Below are 12,602 nucleotides of genomic sequence, written 5' to 3' on the forward strand. Positions count from 1 at the left end.
AGATGAACTGATGGTTGATTTCGGTTTTGTGTTTCTGGTTTGGAATAAAATTATGAAAGGCTATTTTGGTTCCGCATAGATAAACCGTTTTGAAAGGCTTTTGAGTTTTTGAGAATTGAACGGTTCTTCTTTCTGAAAAGATTTCCGACTTTACTTTCATCGTAAACCGTTATTTTTGAAAAGAGGCATAAGACGGTTATGAATCACTGGTGCGGTTATCTTCATGTATCCTATTACAGTAATTCCCAAAAACCCTCTACTGAGAACCCTTTCGAGGATGATGTTCTCACCCCCCTACATTTTTCCCCTTTCAGGATATGGGCGCAGAAGTTACGAAGAGCTTATTTAATTGTTGTTGTGATGCTCTATATTGTTTTAGTTATGGTTTATTGTACCCTCTCCTTTATCTTGATATAATCTGTAAGAGGGATAGGAATTGTATTGGATTATGTTTGTAATATTATTTATATATGTGTATGTATATATATGGATGTACTCTTTATGAGTTTTTGTAAGTTGTATGGTATTTATGGATGTACGTTATCGAACGAAAGTATCTTTGGGAGCGGTATTGCGGTTTAAAGTTTTAAACAGGCTCATATTTTAGTATTAAATAGTATAAGTGTCGTCGTAATGTCCGAGCTATCAGAGTTACGCAGCCGGAAGCGTGAGCTTTGGTAGTTAGGGTGTTACATTATGGTATCAGAGCAGTTCTTCCTGTAGAGCCTGAGGAATGGACTGACTATGCTTCAGTTGCATACTCTGAGCATTTGTCATGTATTAGGTCTTGTCGAATGACGAGAATTAGAGCTTTATGCACATGACGATCTATTGATTAACACCGTTAGTCTTGCATTGCATAATTCTTGGTATTAAGTTTGGCCGGCTTAATACTAGTGAAATATGTATATGAAAGCACTGATGGGTTATCATAGATGAAATCCTAGTTTTGAGTAAAGCGAATCGCGGGTTTTGGAAAAGTTGGAAACTACTTCTCGAGGCTATTCAGTTGTGTCTTGAATTCTGTTCGAGTTGACATGTTCCTTCATGTCCTAATTTGAAGTTCTTGTTTTCTAATCCTTTTGAAAAGTAGTTTGATTTTTCAACTTTATTCCTCTATTCATATGCATTCTTGTTTGATCTTAATTGCATATGCTTGTTTGGAATCCTTGTTGCGTATATCTTCCTCTGTTTGAGTTCTTCTTGATTCAAGTATTCTTTGATATAGCTTTGAATTTGTCTTAATGCGCTATGCCTTTTAACTTCGGGTTCTGAGTCCATTCTTTGAGAAATTGTTGATTCAGTTTTTCTCTTACTTGATAGTGATCACAGCCAATTTTGAGATTTTATAAATTGTTGTTGATTAGATATATACTTTTCTATATATGAGACTTTGAGATTATTTATACAGTTTAACAACTATTTATTTCTAATACATCACCTGTACTTTTACTGGTTTGCGGAACTGCATTTACTTCAAATACAATTTGACTTTCTAGTAATCTTACTATAGTGCCAACGCACATCTTCATTTGATTGTGTATTTGGGGTATTTTTCAAAATTCTGGAAAGAAAGGGAATTTCTCGCTTTTATCCCAGTTGAGTTTCATTTGATAAACCTTACTTAATTTATTTTGATTTGACCCTGATTTAGCATACTACATGGTTTATGCCATTGTTGTTCTTTTGAAAATGTTGGACTCATAGCTTTCTTCTTATGAACGGACTCGTTCCTTCTTAAGCTTTTCACCTCTATGAATGTCATACGTGACCCCGTTTTTAACTAATCTTTTACATCTTGTGAACATTACCACTGATCTTGGGTTGTCCTCTCTTGTGAATCTCATCCTTATGTGGGTCAATTTAATTCGTTTCAAAATAGTGCATCGTTTATCCTCTCATTATCTCTACCAGAGTTTTTAGTCAAAGATGTATTCTTGAAAAAACTACTAATGATTGAGTTGCCTTTTCCTATAACTTTTGTATTCTTTTGGATCAATTGAAAGCTTGTTTGATTTCTCATACCTATTGGATCTTGCTTGAACTACATTGATTTAAGATTCTTTCTTGCATGGCTTGACTCCTTTTAAGTATAATGCTAATTTTCTTGAATATTCTTCTGAGATGGTGATTTCAAGAACACTTTTGGAGTCTTGTTTTGAATCTTTTAAAGAAGTTTTGAATTCTCTTTGAAGAAATATTAAACGGAATTTACTTTCTGTTGCTTGATTGAGATTGGAACCATTGTTCAATTTTGATGAAATTAATTTAAAGTTGGCATGCGCTATTTTAAATGAGGTTTTGGAAAGCTTCCTTGTTTAGTGGAAACCGGTTTGTTTGTAACACACCACTTATTTCCTTACCAGATTGTAAGCGAATTTTTATCTCGGAACTTCTTTTCTAAAAAGAGTTTAACTTCCTCTTTTGTCCTTACTATAAATGTTATCCACGCTTGTTTGAATATGGACTTTGAGAATTTTTGAACAAGCATTTGAGTTTTCTTCCGAGTCTTCTGAACTACTTTTGGCTAAGATTGTGCACCTGACTATCTTTCTAAAATATTTGAGGAAATATTTTGGCTCTTAGCCAAACTTGTGTGCATTTTGTTTTAAAACTCTACATAATCTACTTCAACGTGAAATTGATTTAGAGCAAAGCCACTTTATGCTTTTGTTACTCTCTTGAAGAATGTTTATTACTTGACTTTCTTCTAAACTGCGAAGTGATTTTTCCGCAAGTTTTCGATTCTTTTATGAACAATGTATCAAAGAGAAGGGTTGAAATTGGCATGTTTTCCTGAAGGTTACTCCGACCACAGGAGTAGGTAGAGCGATTAAAGCAAAGAAGTTGAATCCTCGATACATTGGTCCATTTCAGATCCTGGAGAGGATTGGGCCGGTGGCGTATCGGATGGCTCTACCACCTCATCTTTCGAACCTGCACGATGTGTTTCACGTGTCACAGCTTCGGAAGTACACTCCTGATGCTAGCCATGTGTTAGAACCTGAATCAGTTCAGTTAAGAGAAGATTTGACGCTTCCAGTGGCTCCAGTTAGAATTGACGATACTAGTATCAAACGATTGCGTGGAAAAGAGGTTTCATTAGTCAAAGTGGCTTGGAGTCGAGGTGGTGTTGAAGAACACACTTGGGAACTTGAGTCGGAGATACGAACGGATTATCCGCACTTATTCTCAGGTAATTGAATTTGAATTTTGTGGGCAAAATTTCCAATTAGGTGGGTAGAATGTAAGACCCGGTTAATTAATGGTTAATTAACCCATAAATGAGAATTTATTCTAGAAAGCCAAAAATGTTATTTTTATAGCTAAATGTGATAGAGGAAATTGAGACGAGAATTTCGGTACCAATTTTATAGAAATCGGACCAAGATTGGACCGAATGGGCCAAACCGGACCAACCGGACCCAAAGTGGGCCCTTGGCCCAACATAACTAAACCAAAACCCTAGTTTTCAGCACTCTCTCTCCTCACACAACACCAAAACACGCTGAAAATTGAGATGGAAGGGGGAAGAACACTCTCTCAACTTCCTTCTCTCACTTGATCTTCAAACCACCATAACTTTTGATCTAGAGCTCCGATTGCCGCTCCGTTTGCGGTCACGCGTTCACCGCGGAGAGCTCTACAAAACCCATACAATCAATCTTGAGGTAATCCACGTTTTACTGTTCGAAATTCCAGCCCTTGATTTCGAGTTTCATGAGCAAAAATGTTGAGATTTTGGGTTCTTTGATGTTATAGGACCCAACTCTCTTGAAGGAGAAGGTTAATCTTGTCTCCTTGGACCTTGGGTGTGGTAAGATTCTCAACCCTAGTATAATTTGTTGTTCTATGATGTTTGGGTATTGAGATGTTGTGTATGGGTATGATGATTGTGGCTTAGGTTGTGTATATGTGAATATTGGAGCTTGATTGGTGATTTTGGAAAGCTTGGAAGAGGGTTTTGTGTGATAAAATCTGTTCTTGGAGGTGTTGATACCTTGAGAGCTTGTGGACAAGTGGTTTGGAAGTGCTCCGGTTGAGCTTGGGGAATCGGCTAAGGTATGGTTTTGGTTTCCCGTATCTAATATGTAATGTGGTAGGAAATACTTAGGCTAGAGGCCCTAAGATAGGCATTGAATTGTTGGTGTTGTTGAATGGTTGAAATATATGATGTGTTCATATATGTGATTATGAATATTGATGCCTTGATTGTGTGAAATATGAGAAATGCATGTTGTGATATATGCTTGATGGATGATTGAGGTTGAATTGATGGGTGGTACCATGTTGATGGTGAGTATGATATTGATTATGTATAATGATGGTTAATTGGAAATGGTATTATTGGAAATTGGGATGAGGAAGGATGTATGACATGATATTGTGTTTGTCCTTTAGCCATTTGATTGAGAAGTGTTAAAATGGTTGGATGTGGTTTTGGAAACCTTGGTAAAGTGTCAATGTGTGAGTTGAGGATGGCTTGTTGTTGATTTTGGTACATTTTGAATGATTTCAAAGAGAAGGGTTGAAATTGGCATGTTTGATTGATTTTGAAAAGAGTTGAAAGTGGCTTGTTTTGAAAATGGCACCTTGTGGTTTTGTATGAAAACATGGTTTTTGGGCATACTTTGACGGGACATAACTTGGACTACGGATCTCTGATTTGTGCCAAATCTGTTTAGAAATGAAATTGGATCCGGGATGTCCATGCCATTCGAAGAACGGGTGAAAAACGATTTAAAATGAGGAAGTTATGTCCGTCGGAAGATTGGGGTTTGAATCTGTAAATTCTGCAGCTTTTAACTTAGAAAATTTTTAGCAGAATGACCCCTCGCACGTAGGCGCACTTGGTGCGTACGCGCCGTTCTTCGAGAAAGCGCCATCCACGCGTGCGCGTACGCGTGGACCTGTTTTCATGCCAAAGTTGATTTTTGAGTTTTAAAAGCCAAATTTCATACTTCTAAGCCTCCGATCTCACCACTTATGTCTTAAATCATTATGATATGCCTAGCATGAGAAAAAGGGCTAGTGAATATGGTAACTTGCAAGTGAAGCAAGGGAAAAATGAATGATCATTGAGTATCAAAGATGATTATGTGAGATGCGGAGAATGGCGGTGGAAGTGCTTGTTGTGCCATGGGCCGAAGGGCCGTAATTGTTAATGAATTGGCTGGTTATGGATTTAACCGTGAGCCGGATGGCTAGATTATTGCCGTGTTACGGCGGAGCCATGTTTATGGCCAAGTATAAATGCATATATGATGTTGATTGAATTGTGAAGGTTTGCACTTCTACCATTGGAGATGAGGGTTTCCCTGGGTAGTAGCAATGGCTAGCCACCATGTGCTCCAGGTTGAGACTCGAAGCTCTTTTGACCCTATGTCGTAAGTGTGGCCGGGCACTGTGAAAGGCCCGGATGAACTCGCCCCCATAAATATTCACCAGTGATGGTGATGGATAAATATTCACCAGTGAGGGTGATGGATATGGATCATGATTATGATCAAGTTTATGATGAGTATAACTCGAGTTGGGGATGCACGACAGAGGGACAGTCCAATGGCTAGCTACCAGGACTTGTCGGGTTGGCTCTATAACCGACAGATGATATCATCAGCCACTAGGGACAGGCATGCATCATAAGCATACTACATGAATTGTTTGAGATTGCCTATTTGACTGCATATTACTTGCTAATTGCCTAAATGCCTTATTTGTTCCTATTTGTAAATCTCTTGTCTGATATAACTGTGTTTGCTATATTATACTCCTGCTGGTTGTTGGGAGGTTTGAAGGAAGTAGAAAGGGAAGTATTAGTTAGACTGAAGGATCTTTAGTTAGTTGCCGCTTACGGTTTAGCTTGTTTATAAGCTTTGATATTTTCTGGAGGAAGTTCTAGGATTGCCTTCGGCTTTCCTCTATTATTATGTATTATATATGTGGAAGCTGTTACCGTACTGGGGACCTCTGGTTCTCACCCATGCGGATTTTGTGGTTTTCAGATGCAGGACGCGAGGCTTCTCGTTGAGGCATGCTGGGGACTTCTGGATTAGCGAAGATTCTTGTTCTCGGGACTCTATCTTGATTTATATATCTTGTTTAGATACTTTTATCTCCATTAAATAATACAAACTGTGATGACTCCTTCTAGAGGGGATTTTGGAGATTAGGTTTTCGGTATTTGTGTCCCTTTGGGTTTTCCTTGGGGTTTTCCTTATTTTATTATATGTATATATTGCTATGCTCGAACCGGTTACCTTTGCAGCCGGATTTTGAGTCTTGATATTCCTGTTTTTGATACTCTTTATATATATGATCTTGCGTTAGCTTATCCTTTGCTCGTTGTGTTAGTGATCGGAGTGTTGCGCTTTCGAGTTGCGGTTTTTGTTTACCCCTTTTTTTTTACAAGGCTCCTAGTTATAATCAATCATTCATACTACTATACGTACTAAATTTTTGTTTTAGAGGTCGTAATACCTTGCCATCTCTGAATTATGACTTAAGCATAAGTCTCTGTATGGTAGTCTGTAACAGCCCAGACCACCCGCTAGCACGATATTGTCCGCTTTGGCACACACAAGGCCTCACGGTTTTGTCTTTGACGATAGGGATGATAGCCTAAGCCCCCCACACTCACTCGTCAAAACGCGTCATGCTAGGGAGAGGTATCCACACCCTTATAAGGCATGCTTCGTTCCCCTCTCCAACCGATGTGGGCCTTACAATCCACCCCCCTAAGGGAGCCCAGCGCCCTCGCTGGCACATCGATCCGGGTTCTGGCTCTGATACCATCTGTAACAGCCCAGACCACCCGCTAGCACGATATTGTCCGCTTTGGCACACACAAGGCCTCACGGTTTTGTCTTTGACGATAGGGATGATAGCCTAAGCCCCCCACACTCACTCGTCAAAACGCGTCATGCTAGGGAGAGGTATCCACACCCTTATAAGGCATGCTTCGTTCCCCTCTCCAACCGATGTGGGCCTTACAATTCAGTACTGTAAAACAAGCTGCTGAATTCAATCAGCAATTAGATTTTCTAACAAAGCAGTTAGCTGAATTCAAAGACAGGTTACAGGAGACAAGGATAGCTAATATACATATGGAAGAACAGTTTAAGCAAACAAAGCAGCAGCTATCAAAGCAAATAGCAGAAGAATGCCAAGCAGTTCAATTAAGAAGTGGGAAAACATTAAATACCCCACCTCAAGGCATCAAAAATTCAAGAAATGAGCGACCCACCAAAGATTCCCCTGAGGACAGTAAGAGCCCAGGGAAAAATAATTCTGGCACTAAAACGCCAGAAAATGGGTGGAAGGCTGGCGCTGAATGCCCAGACCATGCCCGAAACTGGCGTTCAGCGCCAGAAACAAGGCAGGATTGGCGTTCAACGCCAGAAATGGGCAAGAATCTGGCGTTGAACGCCCAACAGGGGCACATTTCTGGCGTTCAGGCGCCAGGAACAGACAGTGAGCTGGCGTCTAACGTCACTCCAGCTTCTGACTCTGGCATTCAATTGCCAGTGAGGGATCAGACACAAACAAGTGCTGATAACAACCCCTCTAAAAAGGCTTCTTTAACCACTAAGGTTGAGGAATATAAAGCCAAGATACCTTATCCTCAAAAACTCCGGAAAGAGGAGCAGGATAAGCAATTTGCTCGCTTTGCAGATTATCTAAGGACTCTTGAAATAAAGATTCCATTTGCAGAGGCACTTGAGCAAATACCTTCTTATGCCAAGTTCATGAAAGAGATCTTGAGTCATAAAAAGGAGTGGAGAGAAACAGAAAGAGTTCTCCTCACTGAAGAATGCAGTGCAGTCATTCTGAAAAGCTTTCCTAAAAAGCTTAAAGACCCTGGGAGTTTTCTGATACCATGCACATTAGAAGGTGATTGCACCAAGACAGCTTTATGCGATCTTGGGGCAAGCATCAACCTAATACCTGCATCCACTATCAGGAAGCTTGGCTTAACTGAAGAAGTTAAACCAACCCAGATATGTCTCCAACTTGCTGATGGTTCCACTAAATACCCATCAGGCGTGATTGAGGACATGATTGTCAGAGTTGGGCCATTCGCCTTTCCCACTGACTTTGTTGTGCTGGAAATGGAGGAGCACAAGAGTGCTACTCTCATTCTAGGAAGACCCTTCCTAGCAACTGGACGATCCCTCATTGACGTCCAGCAAGGGGAAATAACCCTGAGAGTCAACGATGACGAGTTCAAGTTGAACGCTGTCAAAGCCATGCAGCATCCAGACACATCAACAGACTGCATGAAAGTTGACCTTATTGACTCTTTGGTAGAAGAGATCAACATGGCTGAGAGTCTCGAATCAGAGTTGGAAAACATCTTTAAAGATGTTCAGCCTGATTTGGAGGATTCAGGGGACATGAAAGAGCCTCTGAACTTTCTGCTGAAAGAGGAAAAACCTCCTAAACCAGAGCTCAAGCCACTGCCACCATCCTTGAAATATGCATTTCTAGGAGAAGGTGACACTTTTTCAGTGATCATAAGCTCTGCTTTAAATTCACAGGAAGAGGAAGCACTTATTCAAGTGCTAAGGACACACAAGACAGCTCTTGGGTGGTCCATAGGTGACCTTAAGGGCATAAGCCCAGCTAGATGCATGCACAAAATCCTACTGGAGGATAATGCCAAACCAGTGGTTCAACCACAGAGGCGGCTAAATCCAGCCATGAAGGAAGTGGTGCAGAAAGAGGTCACCAAATTACTAGAGGCTGGGATTATTTATCCCATTTCTGATAGCCCCTGGGTGAGCCCTGTTCAAGTCGTCCCAAAAAAGGGAGGCATGACAGTGATTCATAATGAAAAAAATGAACTGGTTCCTACAAGAACAGTTACAGGGTGGCGCATGTGTATTGACTACAGAAGGCTCAATACAGCCACCAGAAAGGATCATTTTCCTTTACCATTCATAGACCAGATGCTAGAGAGACTAGCAGGTCATGATTATTACTGCTTTTTGGATGGCTACTCAGGCTATAACCAGATTGCAGTAGATCTGCAGGATCAAGAGAAAACAGCATTCACATGTCCATCTGGAGTGTTTGCTTATAGAAGGATGCCCTTTGGGCTATGCAATGCACCTGCAACCTTCCAGAGATGCATGCTCTCTATTTTCTCTGACATGGTGGAAAAATTTCTGGAAGTCTTCATGGATGACTTCTCAGTATATGGAGACTCATTCAGCTCCTGTCTTGATCACCTGAAACTTGTTCTGAAAAGATGCCAAGAAACCAACCTAGTTTTAAACTGGGAAAAGTGTCACTTCATGGTGACTGAAGGAATTGTTCTTGGGCATAAGATCTCAAACAAGGGAATAGAGGTGGATCAAGCAAAAATAGAGGTAATTGAAAAATTACCACCACCTGCCAATGTTAAGGCAATCAGAAGCTTTCTGGGGCATGCAGGATTCTATAGGAGGTTTATAAAGGATTTTTCAAAAATCGCAAAACCTCTAAGCAATCTGCTAGCTGCTGACACGCCATTCGTGTTTGATACAGCATGCCTGCAGGCGTTTGAAACGCTGAAAGCTAAGCTGGTCACAGCACCAGTCATTTATGCACCAGACTGGACATTGCCATTTGAGTTAATGTGTGATGCCAGTGATCATGCCATTGGTGCAGTATTGGGACAGAGGCATGACAAGCTTCTGCATGTCATTTATTATGCCAGTCGCGTTCTAAATGATGCCCAGAAAAATTACACAACCACAGAAAAAGAACTACTTGCAGTGGTTTACGCCATTGACAAGTTCAGATCATACTTAGTAGGATCAAAAGTGATTGTGTATACTGACCATGCTGCTCTTAAATATCTACTCACAAAGCAGGATTCAAAACCCAGGCTCATCAGATGGGTATTGCTTCTGCAAGAGTTTGATATAGAAATAAGAGACAGAAAAGGGACAGAGAACCAAGTGGCTGATCATCTGTCCCGGATAGAGCCAGTGGAAGGGACGTCCCTCCCCTTCCTTGAGATCTCTGAGACATTCCCTGATGAGCATCTATTTGCCATTCAGGAAGCACCATGGTTTGCCGATATTGCAAACTATAAAGCTGCAAGGATCATACCCAAGGAGTACAATAGAATACAAAAAAAGAAACTAATTACTGATGCAAAGTACTACTTGTGGGATGAGCCCTATCTCTTTAAGAGATGTGCAGACGGAATTATCCGTAGGTGTGTCCCCATAGAGGAAGCACAGAGAATCTTATGGCATTGCCATGGATCTCAATATGGAGGCCATTTCGGAGGTGAGCGAACAGCCACCAAGGTCCTCCAATGCGGCTTCTATTGGCCTACACTCTATAAAGATTCCCGAGAGTTTGTACGTAATTGTGACAGTTGCCAAAGAGCTGGTAATCTGCCTCATGGTTACGCCATGCCTCAACAAGGAATCTTGGAAATAGAGTTGTTTGATGTATGGGGAATTGACTTCATGGGACCTTTCCCACCATCATACTCAAACACTTATATTCTGGTGGCAGTTGACTATGTATCAAAATGGGTTGAGGCTATTGCCACACCCACCAATGATACTAAAACAGTGCTGAAGTTCCTCCAGAAACATATCTTTAGCAGGTTTGGTGTCCCTAGAGTGTTAATCAGTGATGGGGGCACTCACTTCTGCAACAAACAGCTTTACTCTGCCATGGTTCGGTATGGAATTCGCCACAAAGTGGCCACTCCATATCATCCACAAACCAATGGGCAAGCTGAAGTCTCTAATAGAGAATTAAAGAGAATCCTGGAACGGACAGTAAGTACCCGTAGAAAGGATTGGGGCAACCCAGCCATGGGGCAACAATCCTCTAAGCATTTTGCCTTATTTTTATTTTTATTTGTTTATATAAAGTTCACTGACACTAAGGTAAAGAATCATTTGCATAAGTTTACAGGGTTACAGAAGGAATCTACACACAAAACAGAGATAGGGAGCTTACTGGCAAGAAAACGCCAGTGAAGGCCATTATGGGCACTGAACGCCAGTAAGGATAGCTATCTGGCATTCAACGCCAGAAAAGGGCAACAACTGGGCGTTGAACGCCCAGGAGAGCAACATCTGGGCGTTGAACGCCCAAAACAGGCAGTGTTTGGGCGTTCAAACGCCAGGATGGTGGGGAGGAGCTCTCCTTCTACCCATCTCCTTCTTTTTCTTTTGCTTGAGGACAAGCAAAGCTCTAAGTTTGGTGTGCTTATCCGTGATCACTAAGATCATGGCCCCTAAAGGAAAACAACCCACTCCAAGAGGAGCAAGGGCATGATTTAAAGGAACTGAAGCGCCAGAAATTCTCTCTTGAAGGACCAAGCACCTCACAGACTAGAGGAACATCCACTTCCCAAACCTCAAGGTCGTTGAGTTCTAATCTTAGCCTTAACTCTGTGATAACTGTTCTTATTTTAATTTTACCTTAGGAGACATGTAGTAGTAATTAGTATCTATTTTGATTTTATCTCCAATTAAGCTATAGTTTATTTTTCTCATCATCAGCAAACATGAATAAAGTAGTAGATCTTTTGAATAAGAAGCAATAAAATTTTGAGTTTTAATAAGAGAAATTCTAATTAGTTAAATGTGGTGGCAATGCTTTCTGTCTTCTGAATGAATGCTTGAACAGTGCATATATCTTTTGAATTTGTTGTTTAAGACTGTTAAATATGTTGGCTCTTGAAAGAATGATGAACATGAGACATGTTATTGAGAATCTGAAAAATCATAAAAATGATTCTTGAAGCAAGAAAAAGCAGCAAAGAACAAAGCTTGCAGAAAAAAAAAAAAAGAAAAAAGAAAAAAGAGAAAGCAAGCAGAAAAAGCCAAAGCCCTTAAAACCAAAAGGCAAGGGTAATAAAAAGGATCCCAAGGCTTTGAGCATCAGTGGATAGGAGGGCCTAAAGGACTGAAATCCTGGTCTAAGCGGCTAAACCAAGCTGTCCCTAACCATGTTCTTGTGGCGTGCAGGTGTCAAGTGAAAACTTGAGACTGAGCGGTTAAAGTCAAGGTCCAAAGGAAAAAGAAGAGTGTGCTTAAGAACCCTGGACACCTCTAATTGGGGACTTTAGCAAAGCTGAGTCACAATCTGAAAAGGTTCACCCAGTTAAGTGTCTGTGGCATTTATGTATCCGGTAGTAATACTAGAAAACAAAGTGCTTAGGGCCACGGCCAAGACTCATAAAGAAGCTGTGTTCAAGAATCATCACACTGAACTAAGAGAATCAATAACACTATCGGAATTCTGAGTTCCTATAGATGCCAATCACTCTGAGCTTCAATGGATAAAGCGAGATGCCAAAACTGTTCAGAAGCAAAAAGCTACTAGTCCCGCTCAGCTAATTAGAATCTGAGCTTCAATCAAAAACTCTGAGATATTATTGCTTCTCAACCTATTAGTCTTCTATTTTATTTGTCTAGTTGCTTGAGGACAAGCAACAGTTTAAGTTTGGTGTTGTGATGAGCGGATATTTTATACGCTTTTTGGGGATAATTTCATATAGTTTTGAGTATGTTTTAGTTAGTTTTTAGTCTATTTCTAGTAGTTTTTAGGAAAAATTCATATTTCTGGACTTTACTATG

The sequence above is a fragment of the Arachis ipaensis genome, chromosome B5, assembly GCF_059453495.1.
Source record: "Arachis ipaensis isolate K30076 ecotype BB chromosome B5, ASM5945349v1, whole genome shotgun sequence".
In the NCBI taxonomy this organism is placed as follows: domain Eukaryota; kingdom Viridiplantae; phylum Streptophyta; class Magnoliopsida; order Fabales; family Fabaceae; genus Arachis; species Arachis ipaensis.